The sequence below is a fragment of the Apis cerana genome, linkage group LG15, assembly GCF_029169275.1.
Source record: "Apis cerana isolate GH-2021 linkage group LG15, AcerK_1.0, whole genome shotgun sequence".
NCBI classification, from domain to species: Eukaryota; Metazoa; Arthropoda; class Insecta; order Hymenoptera; family Apidae; genus Apis; species Apis cerana.
In genome coordinates this window covers 7,237,534-7,259,550 of record NC_083866.1, presented here as the reverse complement: position 1 = coordinate 7,259,550, position 22,017 = coordinate 7,237,534, and the positions used below count along the sequence as shown (strand labels likewise).

Sequence of the window (22,017 nt, the reverse complement as noted above, 5' to 3'; positions counted from 1 at the left end):
TGCTTCCTCGTCGCACGAGCGACGATCTTCTATTGGCGGCGTTACTCTGTTACGCACGGTGCGGCAGGGACGATGATGATCGAACGCGAGACAGAGGGAGGAAGAGAGAAGGAGCGAGAGGAGCGTGTGTGGCGGAAGGGGCTTCGGGGGAGGGGAGGGAGGGTCGGAAGGAGGGGGAGCGGGGGGAGGATAAAGAGAAAGAACGTGTGTACGCGCGGTGTGTGTATACGCGCGTGATCGGAAGAGGACAGGCGAGGAGGGATAAGAAAGAGGAGCCATCCGAAGGAGGAGGAGGAGGAGGAGGAGGAGGAGGAGGAGAAGAAGGGAAAGGAGAAGGAGAGGAAGAAGGGAAGAAAAAGGAGAAGAAAAGGAGAAGGTAACGCGCATACGTACGCGTATGCGTGCGGAGCATGTGTTACGTGAGAGGCCCGTTTACGTCGGTGGAAAAATTACACACTCCCGTCGCGGATTGCCCTCGATTCGATGCCGATTCGATCGCTCCCGCTTTCGATTCGCCTTGGTCGTTATCCGAGGAAGAAGATTTTATCGGATCGGAGAGGAGAAGAGGGTCCGAGAGAATCGAGCTTTGAAATTTTCACACGCTTTCCCCTGGTCACGCGTGTCTCGCAACGTATACATCCAAATGGGGCTCTCTCTCTCTCTCTCTCTCTCCACTAGTCTCTGCCAGTGATTTTTTTTTCTTGGGAATTGGTCCATCCACCGAACGAATAACGAAAAGGCACGCGGTTGGACGAGGGAACCGGCATTCGTACGGATTAAAATTTAATCGGTTATGGAGACGATGGTGAAAAGTTGCCATCACGTCCGTTTATTCGCTATTAGCGGAACATCTCTGAATCGGATTAAATCATCCCCACTCTCCACTCTACTTCTTCTGGAATTAATCCGTTTTCAATTTTGGTTCGAGTTAAGAAGGAGTATTTCTTTTTTTTTTTTTTTTCTTTTTTTTTTTTGCTCGAATTATTATTGGCACGGTATTCGTAAATTTTCACGAGCGCGGCCCATCCCAAGGAAGACGCTTTAATCGTTAATTCCCCGGAATCCGCTTAAAACCTCGGTCGGTGGTTGGTCGTGGTGATGGGAAACGAGGCAAGATTACTCGTATATACGAAGGAATACGTCGATTTTCAAGGGGGAGGAAGAGGGAAAGGGAAGGAGGGGGACGGGCATCGAAAGAACGTTTCAGGATCAAGATTCCAACGTTGCGCGCTACGGAAGGAGGAGGAGGAGGTGGAAGAAGAGGAGGAGGAGGAGGAGGAGGAGGAGGGTGAAGGGTTACGCGATGATGGTATACAAACGAGACGGACGTTTCTCGAACCGGTTGACATCTGTTACGTACGTACGGTATATCTCAGTCGGCCACGGCCTTTCATTTATAACGGAGAGAGGAACAAACCGATCGCAGCGTGCACGGATGGTGGATCGCCGGCCGGTAGACGACGGTAGTGTCGCGAAGAGAGAGGTGAGACGGCGAGAGGAAACGGGCGAGCGAAGAAAACGTACAGCAAAACGGATCGCTCGACACTTGCGGAATAGGTCGATCCGTGAAGGTCGATCCTCTTTCGAGCGAGGAGGGAACAGTATCTCCTCTTATTCTCGCGTTTCGATAAATCGAGACGCGAGGTCGAGAAACGAGGTAGGAAAGAGAACGACGCGATATCGACGACGAATCGGATGATCGCGCCAATTTTTCACTCCCCTCTCCCTCCTTTTTTCTTTTTTCTTCCTTTTCTTTTTTCTCCTACCTCCGGAGGAGATCTTCTGCGCGAAAGAGAAATTAACGGAGAGAGAGAGAGTGTCGCGGACGTATCGCGGTCGAACGACGAGGATCTCGAAGAACTTTCGTTCGATCGTCGAGGAAATGGTTCGATATCGTTCTTCTTCTTCGCGATTCGTGAAGAGAAAGAAAGAGGGAGGGAAGAAAATTAGGGGCACAATTATGGGATCAGGATTCGCCGAGGATTCCGTAGATCGGTAACCCTCCTCCTCCTCCTCGTCCTTCTCCTCCCATCCCCGATATATTTGTCGAGGCCGATGGCTTTTTCCACCCTCGGCATCGAAATGTTTCTCCCCCCCTGCCCCCTTAAGCAACGGAAGCGTGGCTCCCTCCATCCCGGTGTTGGTGAAAACGTGCACGTGCTCGGTGGCTGGGAGCCAGGACTGGCAAACCTGTTCGCGGCTAGGCCTGCCACGGCAAGGGCACGTACACGCCCCCTACGCGTCGCCTGCATCTGGGGATGGCTGCCAGCCTAAAGGGTAGGTATACGCACTGGGAGTTACGTTGGGGTAGGCCTAGAGCTGGCTTGCGTGGGCGTGGGTGGCTCCACCCCGTCCGAGCTCATCCTTCTGGGGGATGAAAAAATAGAGAGAGCTAGGGGAGAGAGCGAGAACGAGTAACCGGGTTAGAAACGGGGGGAGAGAGCGAGAGAGAAACGGAGAGGGAGAGAGAGGGAGACAGAGAGAGAGAGAGAGAGGGAGGGAGAAGGGGAGAGCTGCGTTCCTGCCGTCGAAGCCGGTGGACGGAGAAAGAAAAACACACAGAGGGGGCGAGGAGGAGAGAGAGAAGGAGGAAGGCAGGGGTGGGGGCAGGGGTAGAGTTAACCAGAGAAATAACCCTACCTATACTCTCTTGCCGATCGGCCGTACGTACGCATATGCGTACGGTTTGCTTCTTCTCCCTTTTTTTCTTTTTTTTTTTTTTTTACCCTCGTTCCACGTAGCCGGCTAACGCGCTTACACACACCGGTCCACCCTCGCGATCCGCCCCCACGTTTTCTGGAATTTTTCCTTCGCAACGACGCCAGTCATCAACCCTGGCGCAACGAGCTGCGGTCATCCACCTAACGTTGCCTCGAAACTCGAGACCCGCAGCCGCCGGCCTCGTTCTTTTAATGATGGCCTGCCAACGGGCGAGGGAGGGTGAGGGGCAGTCCTCGTTGTTGGCAATTAGCGGTGCAAAGAGTCTGCGACCCAGCCGCCTCGCCGTTGGAATACCGGAAGCTAATTCTCAGACCGGTAGGTGTCGACGAAAAACCACCCTCCGCAACTGGAACGACCGCCTTCCGCGAATCTCGCCGATCGTTTCGGCCCGCGGCAGTAATTCCGCTCGAATATCCCCGCTGTACAGTCGCGCCTTTTCCGATACCCTCCTCCTCCCATCCCTCCTCTCCCTCCACCTCCTCCTCCTCCTCCTCCTCCGCCACCTCCTCGCCCTTACTTCCGCGTTGCCCCACCTTTCGCTGCTTTTCGCAAGGGAGGAAACTCTCTCTCTCCCCGCATCAGGGATTTGAATGCCCGAACGAATTGTGTCGATCTTTGCTCGCGCCACGAAAATGAAGCGAAGAGGAATCGGCAAAGTTTCGCCGATCCCACACACGCACAGACACGCACACAGATTATTCCGCGCGCTTCCTCGCCAGCCTTTCTTCGAGAAGGGAACGAATTCTCTCTCCCTCTCTCTCTCTCTCTCTCTCTGTTTTCGGAGAGAAGAAAGAGAGAGAGAGGGAGAGAGATAATGTCCACGCGAACGATTCGGCTCGACGAATCCAGCGTCCTTCGCGATGACGCGTTTGCATTTCGGTCGGCGTGTTTGGCGCCTGTGACGAGGCGCATGCCACTCGCTTCCACGCCTCTCTCTCTCTCTCTCTCTCCTTCGTTTGCCGAAGAGAGAATTCTCGGTCGGGAATCGGGAATAAAAAAAGAAAAAGAGGAGCGAGCGAAGGGAAAGTGGACGGGATAGCGGGGGGGGATAAAGAGGGGAAGATAAAAAGAGGATAAGGAGAGAGAGGATGAAACGAAGAAGGAAGAAGGGCGGACGGAGGGAGCAAGTAAATTTACCGTGGCGTGGGCCGGGCCCTGCGCCGGCCTTGGCGTTACCCTTGGATTTCGGTCGGTGTCCTTGGCACTGATGGCGGCCACTCGGCCTGGTACCACTTTATTCTCTCCATCTCCCGCGGGGCATTCTCCTTCCCCCTCCTCTCCTCTTATCCTTCTTCCGCCTTCGTTCCTCCGCTTCGCCTCCTTCGTTCTCCTTCCGTTCCCGGCCCTTTCTCGCGGCGTCTCCTCTCCTCTCCTCTCCTCCGCGCTCCTCCCCCCTCCGCGTCCCTCTTTCTCGGTGGCTCTTTTATTTATTTATTCTTTTGGGCCGGCGGCCGCTCTTTGTCCCTCGGCGCGCCGGCTGGTTGGCTGCTCGCTCGGTTGGACGTTGAACGTTCCCTGCTTCGAATACTTGCGCTCATAGGGTATACTGACCTACCACGACTGCAAGCGGAGTGTACCTGGCGGGTAGGTACACACCTCACTTCGGCGGGCCCGCAAACTTGGGGTACAGTCCCGGCCACAACTCGGCCGGAGCCCCTTTCCTCGAGATCTCCGTGCTCGATCTCGGGTAACAGAGAATTTCTTCTTCCTCTCCTCCCTCTCTCCCCTCTTCTCTTCCCTCCTCCTCGTCCTTAATCCCATTCCACGGGATATATCTCGGCGAAAATTTTACGCGTCATCCACATCATCCGCTTTATTAGATTTTAGACGGGAAGGTGAAAGGAGAAGGAGAAGAAGAAGAAGTAGAAGAAGAAGAAGAGGGGATTGGATTAACGAAAGTAAGGAAAAGGGTGGAGGAAGGGAGAGAGAGCGAAGCGCGGAGCGACGGTGGTTGGAGAAGGAGCGACGTACCGGCAAGCGGCAGCTGCATTCGCAGAGCCAATAACCTTGTTTCGAATCATCTTACTCACGTAACGCGATGGCTGTAGCGCGTAACGCTACAGGACGTTTTCAACTCGTCGTCTTCGTCGCCGATACGTCCGAGAACGCATTCCCAATCCAGATTCTTCGGACGATTTTTCCTTCTCTTCTCCAACTAGCCTCTCTCCGCTGTTGCCAGAAACAGCGCCACCGTTATTCGGATATCGAAATCTCGATCTGGATCTCGATCTCGATCTCGTTGGCGCGGGAACGGAAAAGAGGAGACGCGCGGGATTTCTCGTAACGCGATCCAAAAACTTTGTCCGCAAAGTCGCGGTCGGTATTGAAACACAAAATATATACATATAAAGAGAGAGAGAGAGAGAGGACTGCCGACTGGTCAACCGACTGCTTGCATGCGTGCGTGCGTGCGTACGTGCGTGCGTGTGCATCGTACGCATGTTACCGACCAACAAAGCATCGGTCGTTGCGTTAATTTCAACGCCGGTTTTATACCGGTAGCCACGGTAACCATTACTTGCCATAATTTTGCCAACCTGCGTGCCTTGCACCTATAACGTGGCATTTTCGTGGCAGCTCCACCTCTTTCAGATCTCGTTCCAAACGAAAACGTCTCTCTCTTTCGATACGTGAGGACGGATGATATTCCCCGATATTCGAATCGAACCTGCTTCGCGGCCGAAAGAAAGATCGAATCGCGTGATTGGTTATTTAAAGCATCGACGGTGGTGGTGGTGGTGGCTCGTTGTTGGACGAGAACACGGATGCGAGGAATGGAAAGTTGCAAGGAGAACGGAGCGAAAGAAAAGTTTGGGACATCGATCTCTTTCGATCGCGAGGTTGAGCCCTGATATCCAGCGTGCGTCGTCGGTCGAAATGTTATTAAGGCGAAGCAGATAACAGGCAGGTGCGGATACGAAGCTTCGGGTGTAACAACCAAAACGCACGCGAAAGCTCTCGCGCGTGACCGAGCCATCGCGGTCGGCTGTCGAACTGTTGAATCGGGAGAAGCGGAATGACTGGATTCAAGGTAAAACAAGGCGCGTCTATTATTCGACCGCACGAAGGACCTAGATGCTTCTCTGAACGGAAGAGGAGTCAACCGGATTCCTTTTTCTTCTTCTTTTCCTCTTCCTCTCCCTCTCTCTCTCTCTCTCTCTCTTTCCAGGATCCGCTGCATCTTTGGAACGGACGGACGAGAATAATTGTACTCCTGTAATCGTATTCCTCGGCCATTTGTCAAAATCGTTGCCGGTCGTTGTTCGATTAAACGGCGCGCGCGGACGGGAGGGAGGGGAAGAGAGAGGAGGGACACCGATTCTTGGAAAAGAAAAGAGGGAAAAAAGAAGGGGGAAGGGGAGTGCGAGCGAAAGGCGTGGAAAAAACGAAATTCCAAGAAAGCTATTTTTACGCTCGGAGAACGTTCCTCCATCCCCTTGGTGCACGCAGGACGTTGTACCGCAAAGACGTTTTCACCCGTCCCGTCGCCTAAGTCCCGTGCTCGGGCATGGTCCCTTGGCGAATCGCACGATGGGGTACACGATCGCGAGAGCGGAGAAAGAGGGAACGAGAGAGCGAGAGAGAGAGAGGGAAGGGAGAAGAAAAGAAAAAGAAGGAAAGGAAGAGAGAGAGAGAGAGAGAGAGAGAGGAGAATCGGACGTGCAATCGTGGCTCGAGTTAGGACGGAGTTAGGGTAGAGAGTAGAAGGAAGCAGAAAGGAAGGGCAGGAGGTGCGGTGGGTCGTGGTGGAAGGATGGAGGAAGGTGGAGGCAGACGGGCGGGAGAGGTCGGGTTGGCGTGGCGTGGTGGCGTGCGGGGCCCAGCGGTGGCGGTGGCGGTGTCGGCGGCTGAGACGGTGGCGACGGCGCGGGGCACGGGAGGGGCAACGCAAAACCGCGTGCGGCAGGTTCGGGTTCGGCAAGTTGGCTTTCGTTGGCAATCGCGCTCGTTCGGCGCGCGAAGGTCGGGATCAATGGCCGTAGGACCCTCTCGGCTCGGCCGGGGCCGAGGGGAGCAGCGAGGGCCCGAGCCTCTCCGTGCCGGTGGTGGGGGAACCCCGCCACCCGGAGCCACAAGTTGGGTACCAAAAGAGGAGAAATTGAGTTGGCGCACCGGTGTACCCCTCGTCTCTCCCCCTCGTCTCCCTCTTCCTTCGGGTCCCTGGAAGAGGGACCGAGCCGAGGAGAATCGGATGGAAATGCCCAACGTCGAGAAACGTTGCGTAGATTCGCAAACGCGATACCACGCCGGCTTTTATGCATTGTTGTTAACCGCGACCCGGGTCCGGGTCCTTTTCTTTTCGCGCTACGTACGTGTACCGTGTCGAAACGAGAGTATCGAAAAACTCTCGTTTCGGCTCTCGTTTCTTTTCCTTTTTTTTCCTTTCCCCCTCTCCTCCGCCTCGGCCAACTTTCCGCGAACGATGCGGAAAGTGCGGAAGACGGGAGTTGAATCGTTTTCAGGGTGGTCGTGGTCTTTTACTTGCCGTGGATTCTCAAGCGTGTGGAGACACTCGCGTGCGTTGCTTTTTTCTTTCTTTCTTCTTCTTCTTCTTCTTCTTCTTCTTATTCTTCTTCTTATTCTTCTCATTCTTATTCTTCCTCTTCTTCTTCTTTTTTTCCTCCTCCTGCTCCTCCTCCTCTCGTCCCCTCGTCTGCCCAGTTTTTTACTCACTCGTTTCCTGGGTCTTCCAGATACGGAGAGAAGGAATGAGAGACGGGCCACCGGAAAAGGGGCCACCGTGAGAAATCCGAAGCAACGAGGAGGAGGCGGTGGAGGAGGAACGAGTGGCCGAAGGTCTTCGACCGTCGGGGCCTCTTCTCGGTTCCGTGATTCGACGGAAATCGTCGTTGATAACGACGATTATGGTCGTTGGGTGGAACCTGGTCGAGCGTTTGGGGAAAGGAAAGGATGGACGGGCGGGGTGATTCCGCTCGTCGAATGGCCATTTCAATTTTCAAATTAAAATCATTTTTCTCGACCCGCCCCCCCCTTCTCCCCAATTGATCGTTGTTAATTATAAAAATACCCACGATAAAATTTATTTTCCACTTGGTTCGTTGATATTCAATTTACTTGCGTCTGGCAGCAAACAAATTTTTATAAATTTACGCGGCAGAGGTATAAAAATAATATCGTTAAATCCTGTAGCTTCTCCACACGCGTGTGCACACGTATCCCACTAAAATGTACAACATCTACCCCGCCTACGTTTCGATTTTCACCGATGACCGTTCGGTATTCCAACTCCGATAATTCCCGTCCCGTAATGTTTCGAACCCGTCACCGATATATATATTCGTCGTTCGTGTTCGAATAATTTATTAGACGAGGTGATGGAGAGGACGGAGCAAGGGGAGGGGGGAAAAAAAGGCGAGAAAAAAAGGAAAAGGGAAGAAAGAGAGAGAAGCGAAGAGAACACAGCGCTCCTCGAGCTGTTTATCCGTCAAAAAAAAATTATTCTTATCTCTGAACACTTATCTTCTTCTCTTCGCGAAATAATAATCAATCAACCCGTTGCACTTATTTTGAACACGAAGTAGAAAAAGAAACGCGCACCATTTTTCAGGGGCGATGCATGGCGTCGCGAGAAACGGATAGGCTTAGCCCCGTTTCTCTTCCATCTTCAAAATGGCGATTAGAAATGGGTGGGCCTTTTGGTTGGTGGCCTTTTAGAGCTTAGGCCGTCCCAAAACGTGCCGGGGACCATCGCGATGGTGCCCAACCTTCTCCTCTCTCTCTCTCTCTCTCTACCTGCCTACTCGATCTCGTCCACTCCTTTCCTCCTTTCCTCCTTATATCGCGGTGACACCGTTCCTATTTCCACTTCCATTACTGTCATTCTCCTGCTCGTAACCGAGGCTATCTATATTTCATGGTCGGTTGCTCGTGCTTCCGTGGCGTTGAAACAGCCGTTCAGATCGGACGAATCAACCAAATCCGCTCCACCTTTTGTTCCACGGTGGACATATCGAATACGAATTCGAAGTCGCGCTTCGAGAGGATTAAAGGGATAAGAGAAGGGAAAAGAAAGAAAGAAGAGAAAAGAGAAAAGAAAAGACACACGACTCAACGACAAGAGGAAGCGACAAGCGACAGATTCAGACACATTGGATAAACGTCTCAGGGTCGAACGAATTTAGGACGCGCGTGAAGGAGTAGGAGGAGGCGTGTGTGGGCGTTGTGTAAAACGAAAGAGAGAGAGAGAGAGTTGGCCGAACTCTCGGCGGGCAATTTAGGAAGCGAAACCGATGAACGAGATCTCGACCTACCCGAAATTCCAACCGGTTCTCTCTCTCTCTACTCCTCGTCTCCTCGATTCCCTCTTCTCAAGGTTCGTTCGCCCCACCTGAGAAAGAGATTTCGAGAGGGGCACCCTTTCGAGGTTGCTCGCAAGCCTGCTCTCTCGTGCTCTCGCCACGAGAGAGTCGGTTTATTCTGCGGAGCGGTTATTGTGCCAGGGCCCTTGCTGTTCCCTCCTCCTCTTCCTCTTTCGTACGCGAAATCCTGCGCGACCTCTCTTCCTGCCGCTTTCGTCCCTCTGTTCCGCTTGTTTTTTCGTCATTCTTCTTCCCAGTTGTGCGCGCCGCAGCCTGACCGCCTCTCTCTCTCTCTCTCTCTCTCCCCTTTTCTCGATTCTCCCCTACGCTGCGTTCGTAGTGGCAGTGGCAGTGCACCAGGTAGTCGCGGTGCACGCACTACCGCGACCAACGTACTACGCGTACTCGTTTCTTTCAACGTGGAGAAAAAGTGGTTTCGATTCGACCGTACAGTATACGGTACGGCGCGGCACCGGCTTCTTCGACCAGTTTCGAGGAGAGCGAGAGAGAGAGAGAGAGAGAAGCGCGTCGATGATTTTTCGCTTGGACGAGAATGAAAGATGATCAAGGAGGAAAGGAGGAAATCTCCGCCTGTCTAATAATAACAATAATAATAAAAACAACAACAACACAATTCTCGATTCTCGATTTCCCCGCGCAGCGTGGCCCGTGTACCTTGTAAATAATCCCTCCTCGCATCCGATCTCGATAATTAGGATATTTCCGTGTGTGTACGCGAAATTAATTTCGCCGCGTTTCGAATTCGTCGCGTGGCGGCCGCGCACAATTTTCCTGAGCAAATAATCAACCCCGTGGAAAACTGGCGGATACGTGGGCTACTAGGGGAGGGGGAGGATCCGAATGCTTCGTGTCCGAGTAAACGGCGATTTTACGATCGGGGGGATGATGATGATCGGGAGAAATGGCGCGTCAAAAGCGATCGCTCTCTCTCTCTCGGAATTCGGTTGGAGCGCAAGGCTGGAGAGCGCGATTTTTCCCTCCTTTTTTTTTTTCGGCGCGAGAGGACTGCGAGAAAGGAAGGGAGAGAGAGAGAGAAAGGGAGAGGGAGGGAGAGGCGAGCGCGCGATGACGGAACGGTTGATTAAAAGATCGTATTATTTCGACGCGAACATTTTAATATCGGGTGAAATATCGCGTTACCGGCCCGTGATTACAACGCGACGCAGCGATATCAATAACGGTTTCATTTTGATAACGTAATATTCCTACGCGGAAAACGCGAAAACCTGGCCGACGGATTTTGCAAATGGTCTTTAAATAAATATCATTAAATTTCACGTTCGATCAAGTCCGAAGGTTAATTACGGTCTCGTTTATAACACGGGGGAGGGGAGGGGCAGGGGGAGACACGGATCTCGGGTGATGGCGCGCGACGATCGCGGGATCTGCTTGCAGAGAGGGAGGCGGGGGGGCGAGAGAGAAAGAGAGGGAAAATCTCTGGACGACACGAGAAATCGGGGCATCAGCCGGTGTTTTAATAATCGAGCAGGATTCGATAAATCCGTTACCTCTATGAATTTTTGCAGGGCGTTAGAGTTTTTCGCCGGGCAACGATGGTGGTGGTGGTGGTGGTGGTGGGTCGGCCTGTCACGATCGCGAGACGTCAGTCGAAAAATCCATTTTACCGTATTACACGCGGCCGTGTTGCCGACTGCATGCCGGCGGAAAATCACGAAAAAAAAAGGAAAAAGGGGAGGGGGGAGGGGATAGAAAAAAGAAAAAAAGGAAAAAAAAAAGGGCGAATCGATCGTCCGAGGCGCGTCCATTACGCTTTATTATACGCCCGAGCCCTCTACGCGATCCTCTTCGTGGTTTCCCGTCGATTGGGAGAGCTTCTCTTTTTCTCGCTTCTTCTCTCCGTCCCTCTCCCGCGCTCGCCACGCTCGATCTCGCTCCGCCACGGCCGCGCTCTGTGTGTCATTTCCATCCCGATGACGGAAGAGAAATGGAAAGCTACTGGATGAAACAGAGAGAAAGGATGAAACGGGGCCGGGGGAGGAGGAGGAGGAGGAGGAGCAAAAGGGTGGAACGGTGGATCACGAAAAAAGGCAACGAATTATTTTCATCGATTCGCCACGGCCGAACGCATACGCCTTGGACGAGGCGTACACGGGGTGTCTCTTAAAACTAATCGCCGATAATCGATCTCTGCTCGTCAACCGGGGAGGAGGAGGGCTGAGGATGGGAGAAGGAGGGACGCATAGCCAGACGCGGATCTTTCTTTTTTCTCTTCTTCTCCTTCTCCTTCTCCTCCTCTTCCTCCTTCTTCTTTTTCTCCTATCTCTTTCGAAGAATTCGAGCGATCGATTACGCGGCTAGATATCTACATCTCTCCTCGAAGAATCTAGATCTTTGGCCTCGATTCGATCGGTACGAAGGAGACAAAGGAGGAGAGAGAGAGAGAGAAAAGTGTGGACGAACGGACGAGCGCAAGTACGAAGGAACGATTTAGAACGGATAGGATCGTGCCACCGTGTATAAGCGCGATGTCGTGAACGCGTATGCGTGCGCGTCTCTACTTTACGTTTCACCGCGGCACCCCCTAACCGTGGCTTATGGTCGTCAAAGGGATGCACGCGTGGCCTATGTGCATAATACCGTGCATCGATATAGAGGCGGAGGTTGCAGAGGCCTGGCGGCATGTGCACATGCATGCATACGCGCGTGTGCGTGCGCGCGCGGTGCCTTCGACGTTGCTGCGTCGAGGACGGTGCAACGACCCGCGTCGCGGATCGAAATTGCGAGGTCGAAGCGATGATCGAGCCGGTCCTCCAACACATTGTATACCGCGGCCGACGCGGCCGACGTTAAAATAGTTGCCTCGGCCGGACGTCGACGCCACTCGACGCCGCTCCAATAAAAAATCTCTTCTCCCGCGCCCCGACGTTTCGTTCGCTCGATAAGCGGTTCCGCGGCGATCTTTTGTCAAGGCCGGACCGCCCTCCCCCGCGATTCATCCCTCCTTCGATCTTCGCGACGATTCTCGCGATGTCACCACCTCTGTCCTCGACAGAGATCTCTGCCCGCGCTTTTCTCCTTTTCCACGATCGACCAGCCAACGAGCGCGGCGGACTTTCTTTGTCGCGATCGAAGCGGCGGAAATTACCCGTGCTTTTCCAATCGCGTGGCGGCATCGGCCGAGCTCGAGCGCCACTCGTTCGGTCCACTCGTCCGCCAAGTTTCCTAAAAGTCCCTCCCTCTCTCTCTCTCTCTTCCTCTCTCCGTAATCCGTACGATCCAAGGGAATACACGATTAAGTTTATAGCGAGGATCCCCTCCGTATCCTCGATACCGTAGCGGCAATCGCGTTGAAAACCCGCGAAACCTGCGTTTAAAAGATGAATCAGATAGAAGCACGCTTTTCCTAGGCGGTCGGTGAAACGTTCGGAGTGGAAGAGGGTCGGTGACCATGACACCTTGGGACAGCTGTCCGGTTCCCTCGTTCGTCGAAGGGGAAGGCGTCTGGGGCATCCTCGAGCGGCGTACACAACCGCTATCACCACCGCGTTTCTCTCTCTCTCTCTCTCTCTCTCTGAGGAATCGCCACTGTCCGACCATCGCCGCCACCGCCACCACCACCATCGTCGCCTCCTCCCCGTTCTATAACACTTGGACCGGTCGATACCATCTTAAATGCAATTCGCTCGCTCCGTAACAGCTAATTTTAAGCAGCTTATTTATGCCGCTGTTTATTCATTCATGCCGATACCATGGGCCGAGCGGGGCTATATAGCCGCTGCTCGTTTCGTGCCGCTTTTCCATTCGTCCTTCCTTCCTTCCCTCCCTCCCTCCTTCCTCCTGGACTGCCCCGTTTTTCGAAGCCCCACTCGGCAAAGAGGGTGTTCGTTGCCAGCCCTTTTGCACGCACTCGCGTACCGCGTGGCTGGTCGCCGAGAAGAAAAACCCTCTCGAAATACGCGGGACTGATTAAAAGGTCGATCGAAGAGAGAGAGAGAGGGGGAGAGAAATCGGCGAGCGAATGGATGAGAGAAAAAAGGAGAGATTCGCACCGTTTCTTCGCTTCCGTTACGATACCATGATCGTGGTCGTCGTCGGGAGGGAAGATGGATGAGACGAAGCGATGACCGGCGAGGAGAAGTCGACGCTCGTCCTTAGAACAGGCTCGTAAAACCGGCGATCGTTGCGCAACGCGGTTACGCGCTTACGAGGCGGCGCGTCATCGAGGATAGCTCTCTCCGCTGGGAAGAGAGTAGGAAGAGCAGGGAACGAAGGGGGAGCGGGGAAGGAAGCGCGGGTGGTATCTCTCGGCGAGGGATAGAGAGGGAGGGAGAGATTCAGTTATAATCGGGGAGACTGAAAGTCGCCGAATAAACGGTTCGGTTAACGGGATTATTCTCGGGATCGTATTCGCGCGCCGCTACACGAGAGTTACATTAACCCGAGAGGCCGAGCCTACCGATACCGAGTAGTGGACAACGGCTGTGCGACCGGTGCGCGTCCGCTCTTTGCGCGTCCCCTGATATCTCGGGCCCTCCGACGTCCTCCTCGTCCGAGTGATAGACGAAAAGAGGTCCGAGAGAAGGTCCGAGGGAGAGGAAGCGAAGGAGAAGAAAGGAAAAAGGAGAAAGAAGCGTCGCGAAACGCGAGGCGAGCCGAGGATATATCGGATTGGAAAGAGAAGCGTCTGTATGACGCAATTATACGGCCCACTAAAACTTGCATAATTCCGAAGCGACGCGTACCCACGCCTCTGCAGAGCGCGTCGCTCTCGCTCCGTCTCTCCTCCGTCTCCTTCTCGCTCGGCGGAAAGCGCTCGGCTCCGTACCGTTTCTCTTCCGTTACGTCCCGTGCCGCTTCGTTCTTCGTTCCTTCGCGCCCCCCTCCTCCTCCTCCTTTTGCCGCGTTCGCCGCTTTCCGGCACCACACGCGTTTTCCCTCTTCTCCTTTTCGTGAAACAGCTCGAGCGTCGAGCGCGGTGATTCGCAGCGGAGATCTGGAGAAAAATTTCGAGAACGAATTCGACGGAATCGTACGGTCGGTTTGGCCGCCATCGTGGAAACGATTATCTCGATACGACGCACCTGTTCCGGAAAAGGGCACCCACGTGAGCCCTCGTTCGAACAGAGTCGATCGAAATCGATCGAGTACTCCCCAAAGCTCGCCCCTCTCCTCTCCCAGATCGTTGGATTTTCCAGCCGGCCGATTCGTCATCACTCCCCTCCCCCCTCGATCGCATTCCCCGACTCGGTCGATCGGTTTGACGCGAGCCACGGACGACTAATCGCGGGAGCAACGAATCCTCGCCTCGGCGGATCTCCTCCCCTCCTCCCCAGTTGTCCGCATCATCGAAGCAGAATTAACGAGGCGAGGAATCCGCGCGATCATCGCCGCTGTCCTTAAAAGCTGCTGCGATCGCCCAATCCGTACGCGGCAAAAATACCTTCTCTCCTCCCGTCCCACGGCGTGTTCTCCGCGCGGGCTCCGAGGGGAGGCAGCGATGCGGCCGAGAGCAGAGGAGAGGAGAGCAGGGGGGGTGGCGGCTTTCGGCGCTTAGCAGGCGAAAGGGGAGGAAGAGAGGGAGAGAGAGGGAGAGAGAGAGGAGAGCGGAACGGGAATCGAACGCGACGAAGACGGAGTGGAAGACGGAGCTGGAACGGAGCGTGGAGTGGGACCCGAGAGCGAGCGAGCAGGCGAGCATTTTCGCTGGCCTTGACGCAGCGACGGAGGGCGATGCACCTCTCCTGGCGAACACACTGCGAAACCGGGAGCCCGTCGCGAGCGGACGCGCACACACGCGCGCGAGCGCGCGCGCGCCTCTTTACTTTCTCATGGACGACGCACGTCCTCTCCCTCCCCCCCCTCGCGCCTCGAAGGTTTCCAGTCGAAATCCAAGCCGCCGAATTTCCATCCTCGTCGCGATCGTTCTCGTCGAGTTGGGAGAAGAAAAATTGGGGGAAAATCGGGGACGAGGAGAGAGTAGGAAAGAGGAAAGGTATATTCTCGATCGAATGGGTGGCGAATGAATGAGAGACGAAGGAAGGAAGGAAGGAAGAAGGGAAGAAAAGAGAGAGAGAGAGGGAGAGATACGTGTGGCGAGGAGAAAGCGAGAGAAGCAGCGGGAACGGTGATCGGCATGCGATCGTCCGGTGGACGGCGCGCGCTCGCAAATGAGCATACGTGCAGGCGTGCAACGGGTGCAGGAGTGGCGGCGGGGGACGGGGACGGCGGAGGGCCCGGTCCAACTCGCGAACGACGCCCGACACTGACCTCAACCAACGACCGCTGCCTCCCCGCTCGCCTCGTCCTCCCTCCTCGGCCACCCTCCGTACACTGCCTGCCAAAAGTTGTCCAACAATTCGCGCGGCTGCATGCTCGCCTCGGCGTAAGCGCCACAGGTGCGCCGCGCGTTCCCACCCGAAATTCCGAAACTACGCCCCGACTCCCTCCTTTCCGTCTCCCGTTCCCCGCGCACCTTTCTCCTCTTTCTTCTCTCCACTTTTCCTCCCTTCCTCCCTCCGTTCGAGCCGACGGAGGAGAGGAGGATTTCGAAAAATGCTCGAGAGGGGAATCGAATCGGGAAACGAAAGAAGAATGAAGAAGGAGGAGGAGGAGGAGGAGGAAAGAATGGAATCGGGGGGGATCCCCGTTGTTGGTTGGAGGCGCAAAAAGATAGGGGGAGGGGAGGAGGGAAGAGGATGGAAAAGAGCGGAGTCAGAAACCGCAATTCTTTTCTTTCGCCCGCTTCCAGCTTCGTGGCCACGGTGCAATGCACCGTGAACAGGGGGGCACCGTGGACTGGCGCGGGCATAACCGCGAACGAACCAACCCAGGCGAAACCCCGAACGACTCGACGACGACGACGACGACGACGAAATGACGAGAGAGAAACATCGAGGTTCGCGCTTCGAGGGATCGACCGAGAGCGGTGAGAAGAGGAGGAGGAGGAGGAAGAAGAAGAAGAAGAAGAAGGAGAAGGAGAAGAAGAAGAAGTAGAGGAAGAAGGAGAGAGAGAGAGAGGAGGAGGAGAAGGAGAAGAAGAGGGAGAAGGAGAAGGAGAAGAAGAGAGAGAAGGAGGGATCCCTGCGAGGAGGACTGGATCCATGGGACTGGCTCTCTCGGTGTTTTCGGCCCGCGAGCACGGAATGCAAGCCACGGAGGATAGGTCGGGGACTCGGTTTACGGAGTCCTCCTCCTCCTCTCCTCTTCTCGTCATTTCTCATTCCCCTTTCCGGCCGACAATCCCTTCCTTTACGATCGCCGCCCGTGTGTACGCGTCTTGTTATTAAGCCCGCGATGCCCATGGCCGTTCTCCGCCGCGTTTCTCCGCTCTTATCGAGCCACGATCGAGGAACGGACCGAAATGTTTCGAACGCATCGCGCGAAAAATTTTCAACGCGAGGGGAAACGCGAGCGCGAGTCACGAACCAGTGACTCGCGAAACCAAGTCGATGAATAGGATCGTTGATAATTACCGAGCACGGCCGTTCGCCGAGGGACAAAAGCCTCTTTTGTTCGATCCGGGACACAGGATACTTTTCCAAAGCAAAATACAGCGCCGTAGGTTTGGCCGGCGCGAGCTCGCTTGGTCGATTCATCGAGCTCGTCGGATCGATCGATCGATCGATCGATCGGTCGGGGACCGGGGCGCGCACACGCGCGCCACGACGTTCGTTTCGTTTCGAGTTTTCGTCGAGTTCGGCTTGCTTCGATTCGAAAATCCCTCGCGATCGGGTGGACGCGAGTCGAGTCGTCGCGATGGATTCTCGACGGCCGTTCGCGCGACCTTGCGCCGAAGCGGCGGCCAGTTCGGACACCCAGAAAAGGGACGAGCACCGCGACACCTGGTCGAGAGAAAAAGGAAGGAAGGAAGGAGGGAAGGAAGGAAGGAAGGAAAGGTCCGATTCGATTCGATTCGATTGCGTTGCGAGCCGCACGTAGGCGCCGGTTCGCGGAATGCTGCGGCCGGTAACTGGCGCAGGCAGGTAGGTAGATAGATAGGTAGGTAGGTGGGTAGGTAGGCAGCGATAAATAAATAATACCGATCGAATACTCGCCTGCTTTTCCAAACGAGCATCCATCCCCTTCTCTCGCTTTTTCCGCCGCTTTTCGAACGAGAGACGCGCGCCTCGTGGAAATCGTGGCCAAGCGAAAGGGAATCTCGTCGAACCGTTTGTTGCGCAAATCCCGGATTCCCGATGGAGAGATCGCGCGTCGATCGATTTTGCACGCGCGACTGTTTACCGTTGGCTGGTGGTTTCGATCGATTTCGAGACAATGGGCCTCGAAGGCGAGATGGGCGCGATAACGCGGCAACGGAACTCGAAGAAAACCGCTTTTGGGCGTCCAATGATCGGACACGCGACGCGTTTTTATTTACCCTCGATGAAAACGAAACGTGACGCTTCTCGAGCGGGAGGAGCGCCCCTTTCTCACACCGATCGGAAAATAAAACGAAAGGTTGGATTTCGCAAGGAACGATTCCGATCGCGAGAGGGGGACGGAACCAAAGCTGCGTCCGCGTTTTCGATTAATTATCTTGACCGCGGTGGCGCGGCCTAATTCGCGCGTCGCTCGTACGGAAGAGAGCGACGCCCGTTCATCACCACCTGTGCAGCGACTACCAGTGCAGCGGTAGCCACGAGTAATTTAAACACCTATTAACTCGCGCGCCTGCCAACCGATCCATTACCCGCCGCGAAATGCGCTTTATCGAGTATCGAGTATTATCGGCCTCTGTGTCACGGGACTACACTCGCGGAGGAGATTTTGCAATACTGGACTGGACGAGAACTACCAGAATTTCGATCGTCCATTCGACGATCCTCTCTTTCTCTCTCCAAATTCCCTTTTAACCGCGGATTAACTTTGGCGGCTGAGAAGAAAACAAAGCGGGGGGAGGGAGCGAAGGAGCGGAAAGGAAGAGAGAGAGGATAGAAATCAGGGCGACGGCCTATTGTTACTTAGTTAATTTCCGAGCTGCGCTCGGAAGAGAGTAAAACTGCGCTCGCTTAATGCTGCCCCCGCGTTGCCGAGTGTTGCGCGCATTGTCTGAACCGATGCCCACCGGTTTCCTCCACCGGGGGCTTATAAATCCAACCCGTGTACCCGCTTAATCCGCGCGCACACGCTCCGCGGCTTACCGGTTGTGTGCGCGCGTGCCTGTGAGCGGCCGCGCTCGCCCCGCTTGCCCAAACAATGCGCGTTTCGCCTCGAATACGCGGCTTTATCGACGATACTACGCGAGGGACGACGAGGGGAGGGGGCCTAGGCCAGATAGGATAGATGCTCTCCGCGGAGCATCCGTCTCGTATCCCCGCGGAAAACCTCTTTAACTTTCGCCATTGTGTTCAAACATCCGCGGGGATAACGTCTCCCTCTCTCTCTCTCTCTCTCCCCGCGAGAGAGGGAGCGCTTCTTCGAGGCTTGGCAATAATTTTCGCGAAAAAGAATAAAAGAGGAGGAAGGAGGAAAAGGAAGGAGAGAGGAACGAGGAGGAGAAAAAAAGGAGAAACTGTGTTATCGAGAGGAGGACGCCTCCCCCTCGCTCGCCCCCTTCCCCCGTTACGTTGCCGCGCTCGCCTCTTCTCCGCTCCTCGATCGATCGATAATTTCCAGTGTGACGATCAAGGAGCCGACGCTCGTGCACCGTTATTATTTAAACGGCAACGCGTGAAGCGAGATGAACCGCGTCGCCGCTTCTACGCCGTTGTAACGCGTAATTAAAGATAAACCCGATGATCGCGCGTACGATCGATCGTCGCGGGAACAGACGATCGATTTTCTTCTCTCCTTCCTCTCCTTCCGCTTCTTTCGGTCGTCCTTGCCGTCCAAAGACCGACCAAAGAACGAACGAACGAACGAACATCCCCGCCTTGGACGGAGACGAACACGGAGGCGGTCAACGACAGCTCGAAACGACACGAAAAATAACGTCGAAGGTCCCACCTCCCCCCCTTCCCTACTCTACCCGCGCTGCAGAATTCGAGGTCGCGGCACGGCTCTGCTCTCTTACCGAATACTACTCGGCCCGTCCCCGACCTTCACCGCCGCTTCGCCTTAACCGCAACCTCGATTCGTTTTATTAACATTTCGCCTCGGCAAACATTCGGCTTCGGGGGATCCGACCTACCTCGAGGTTAAACTTGGCGCAGGGAGAGAGAGGGGGAGGAGGAAGAACGCCTCGAAGCCAAGCTTCCTTCCATCCGATCCGATCCGATCCGATTCGCTCGCTCGCTCTCCCTCCGTTTCGAATCGAAGGGCGCTTATTTCCACGAAAATACTCGTCTCGATGGAAGATGATCCCGCGGAGCACGGAAGGATTAGAGAGAGAGAGAGAGAGAAGACGAAGGCGACGACGATAGAGGAAGGAGGAGGAGGAGGAGGAGGAGCAAGTCGATGGCGTGTTTCGCAATTAGCGCGCAAACTACGCGTACGTTACACGTTTCGGATCCCCCTTAAAATGTTGCCGGGAGAAAGTTTCCCCGTAACAGTCGCGCGCAACCGGAGTGGAACAGTCGTAAAATCAAACGTTATTGCGAGTCGAGTCGAGTTCGAGCGCGTCACTCCTCGTCGGATTATCTCGTCGTCGCTCGCGATTACCGGTCCCTCGTTATAATAAGCGTAGGAGCTAGCTACCTTTACCCCGAAATACACCTCGTCCTCCCTTCTCGTCCCTCATCTCGTCGCGCGCTCTGTTTTTCTATCGCTCCGTCGTTCAAACTCGGAAGAGTTTGTATAACGCGATATCGGCGATAAATAAGAAGCGAGAGATCGATAAGATCGACAGATGTCGCGATCGGGAAGGCGCGCGAATAAAATTTGGCCGCGCGACAGGGTGGCGCGAGTCACGGCGAGTGGCTTCGAGTCGAATCGGGCGAGTAGCAGCGGTCATTGCACCGTCGGTAGCTCTGTCAATGAAGCGGGCCGAGGAGTGCTCGCTCTAATTTCGATCAATTAATAAAAGACCTCGGTCGCCCCGCCAGGAAGGGCCCGAGCTCCGTCTCCGTTCGCCTGGAATTAAGCATATTTGCGGCGCGGGAAGAGGCGAGAGAGAGAGAGTCTCGCACCGCTCCTCCACCCTTCCGGAACGCGAGTGAACTCACCGCAACATCGCTGCGTATCGGCCGACGACGATACACTGTTATGTCGTGTTGCGTAATCGCGGACAAAGCTTGACGACGAGATGACGACGATGCTGCCTCCTTCTCCTCCTCCTCGATACGCAACACGCCTATGAGCGTGTTTTACTCTCTTTTTATCTTGCTTCCTTCCTTCCTTCCTTCCTTTCTTCCTCCGCCTCGATCTTTTCGATCGATTCGACTTCGAATCGGCCGCTATCTGTTCCAGGAACGGAAGATATTACGGGAGGGATAGGGAGGAAGGAAGGAAGGTTTTCTTTCTTTCCCTTCCCTCGAAACGAAAAAGCATCCGATGTGTGCTCGCCGTCCGAAGGAAAAATAGCGCGCGCGCGCGCGACAAGGTGGAAAAGAAAGGGAGAGGAAGTCGTGGCGATTCGCGTAGGAAACGCCGATAACTCCCGTTATCGATCGCCGCGCCGGATGCAGGTTTATAAGCCTTTCAGATTACGCGGTCCCCTCGACGCGGTGCATCGAATGCACCGGCCTTCTCTCTCTCTCTCTCTCTCTCCCTCCTCTCTCTCCCGCTATCCTCGTCTCTGTCGGCTTCGTCCCCTCTGTTCCTACCTCCTCCTCCTGCCCCCTGCCACCAGACCCTTTTGCGCGATTTATCAACCTCGCCCTGCTCTCGACACTCTCTCTCTCTCCCTCCTCCTCCCCCTCCTCCCCCCTTCCGCAACTCCTCTCCTCTCCCTCGCACCTCGTTGCTGCAGTTTTGCAATTTCAACCTCATTTTTGCGCATCGCTATCGCGTCGGGCAAACACGATAAACCGAGCGACTTTATCAGGTACCGGCGCTTATCGACGAGCTTTATTTTTTCAGGCCACTCTCTCACTCGGGCATTTTCGCAAGAGGAATCCACGTGCGCTACCTACGTTTCGCGAAAAAATAAAATCTCCTCTCCATCGAGGAGATGTCGCAACTCGACCCCCCTCTCCTCTCTCTCTCTCTCTTTCTCTCTCCACCGCCTCGAGGTGTTTTTCAAACGTCTGTCTTTCTAAATTCCACGCAGCCTCGGATAGAACGGCGAAGAACCGTTCGGCGAAGAAACAGCTTCGATCTCGACCGGGTGAAACCGGTCGACTCGTCCCGTCCTCGCTTCGAACGACCCATTCCTACGTATTCCTCGTCGTCCCCGGATACGCACGTGGATGCACGGCTCGCTCCGTTTCCGTAGGAAGAGGGTTTACAACCGATTACAACCGCGGTGAAAGTGTTTCTGCCCCTCCTTTCCTCCTTATTTCCTATTTTTCTCCTTTCCGCGCAATTTTCCCATCCCCGTGCCACGAGTCGGGGCCGTTTCCTATTGCAGCGAATTGGTGGAACGGTTTCTCTAATGGTAATCGGTCGCGTACTCGCCGCGGAGATAGCGTGACGTTAATTCATTCATAAATAACGGTGGAGTACCGGTGGCGAGGAGCGAGTGGCGGGTAAACTATATCGCAAATATGTAACTCAGCTCGAGTCGAGCCTCGAACTAAATCGGGAATCGAGTACGATTCGGCCGGCATTCACCGATTCTCGTTCCCGGAACGAGTCTACGAGTGTATTATCCAGGTCGATAGGATGAAATTTGGCCAATTTTCGGATGAACAATCGTTCGATTCCCCGGAAGAAATCGTGGTTCAGCTAGATCTTTTATCTTCGCTCGAACGAAACGTCGTGGAATTATCACCGCAACGAGTGTGCAAAAGTGTGGATCGATTCGTTGTCGAAAACCGAAATTCGGAATGATCGGCGCAACGAATTCTTGTTCCCGGAACGAAATATCTAGGTCGGTAAGCGCGGATCCTACCTCGAACAAATCGTTTTCAAAGATGTGATCGAATTCGGGATAGTCGCAATTCTCGTTCCCGAG

The 22,017-nt window shown here is 54.7% G+C and overlaps 1 long non-coding RNA gene across 1 annotated transcript; it reads left to right on the top strand.

Moving 5' to 3' along the window:
- The first annotated feature begins 1,202 nt into the window (after positions 1-1,202).
- Positions 1,203-7,777, top strand: LOC133667412 (uncharacterized). The gene is made up of 2 exons (XR_009832885.1): positions 1,203-1,657; positions 7,416-7,777. It is a non-coding gene; the product is annotated as an uncharacterized LOC133667412 (long non-coding RNA).
- Positions 7,778-22,017: the final 14,240 nt, after the last annotated feature.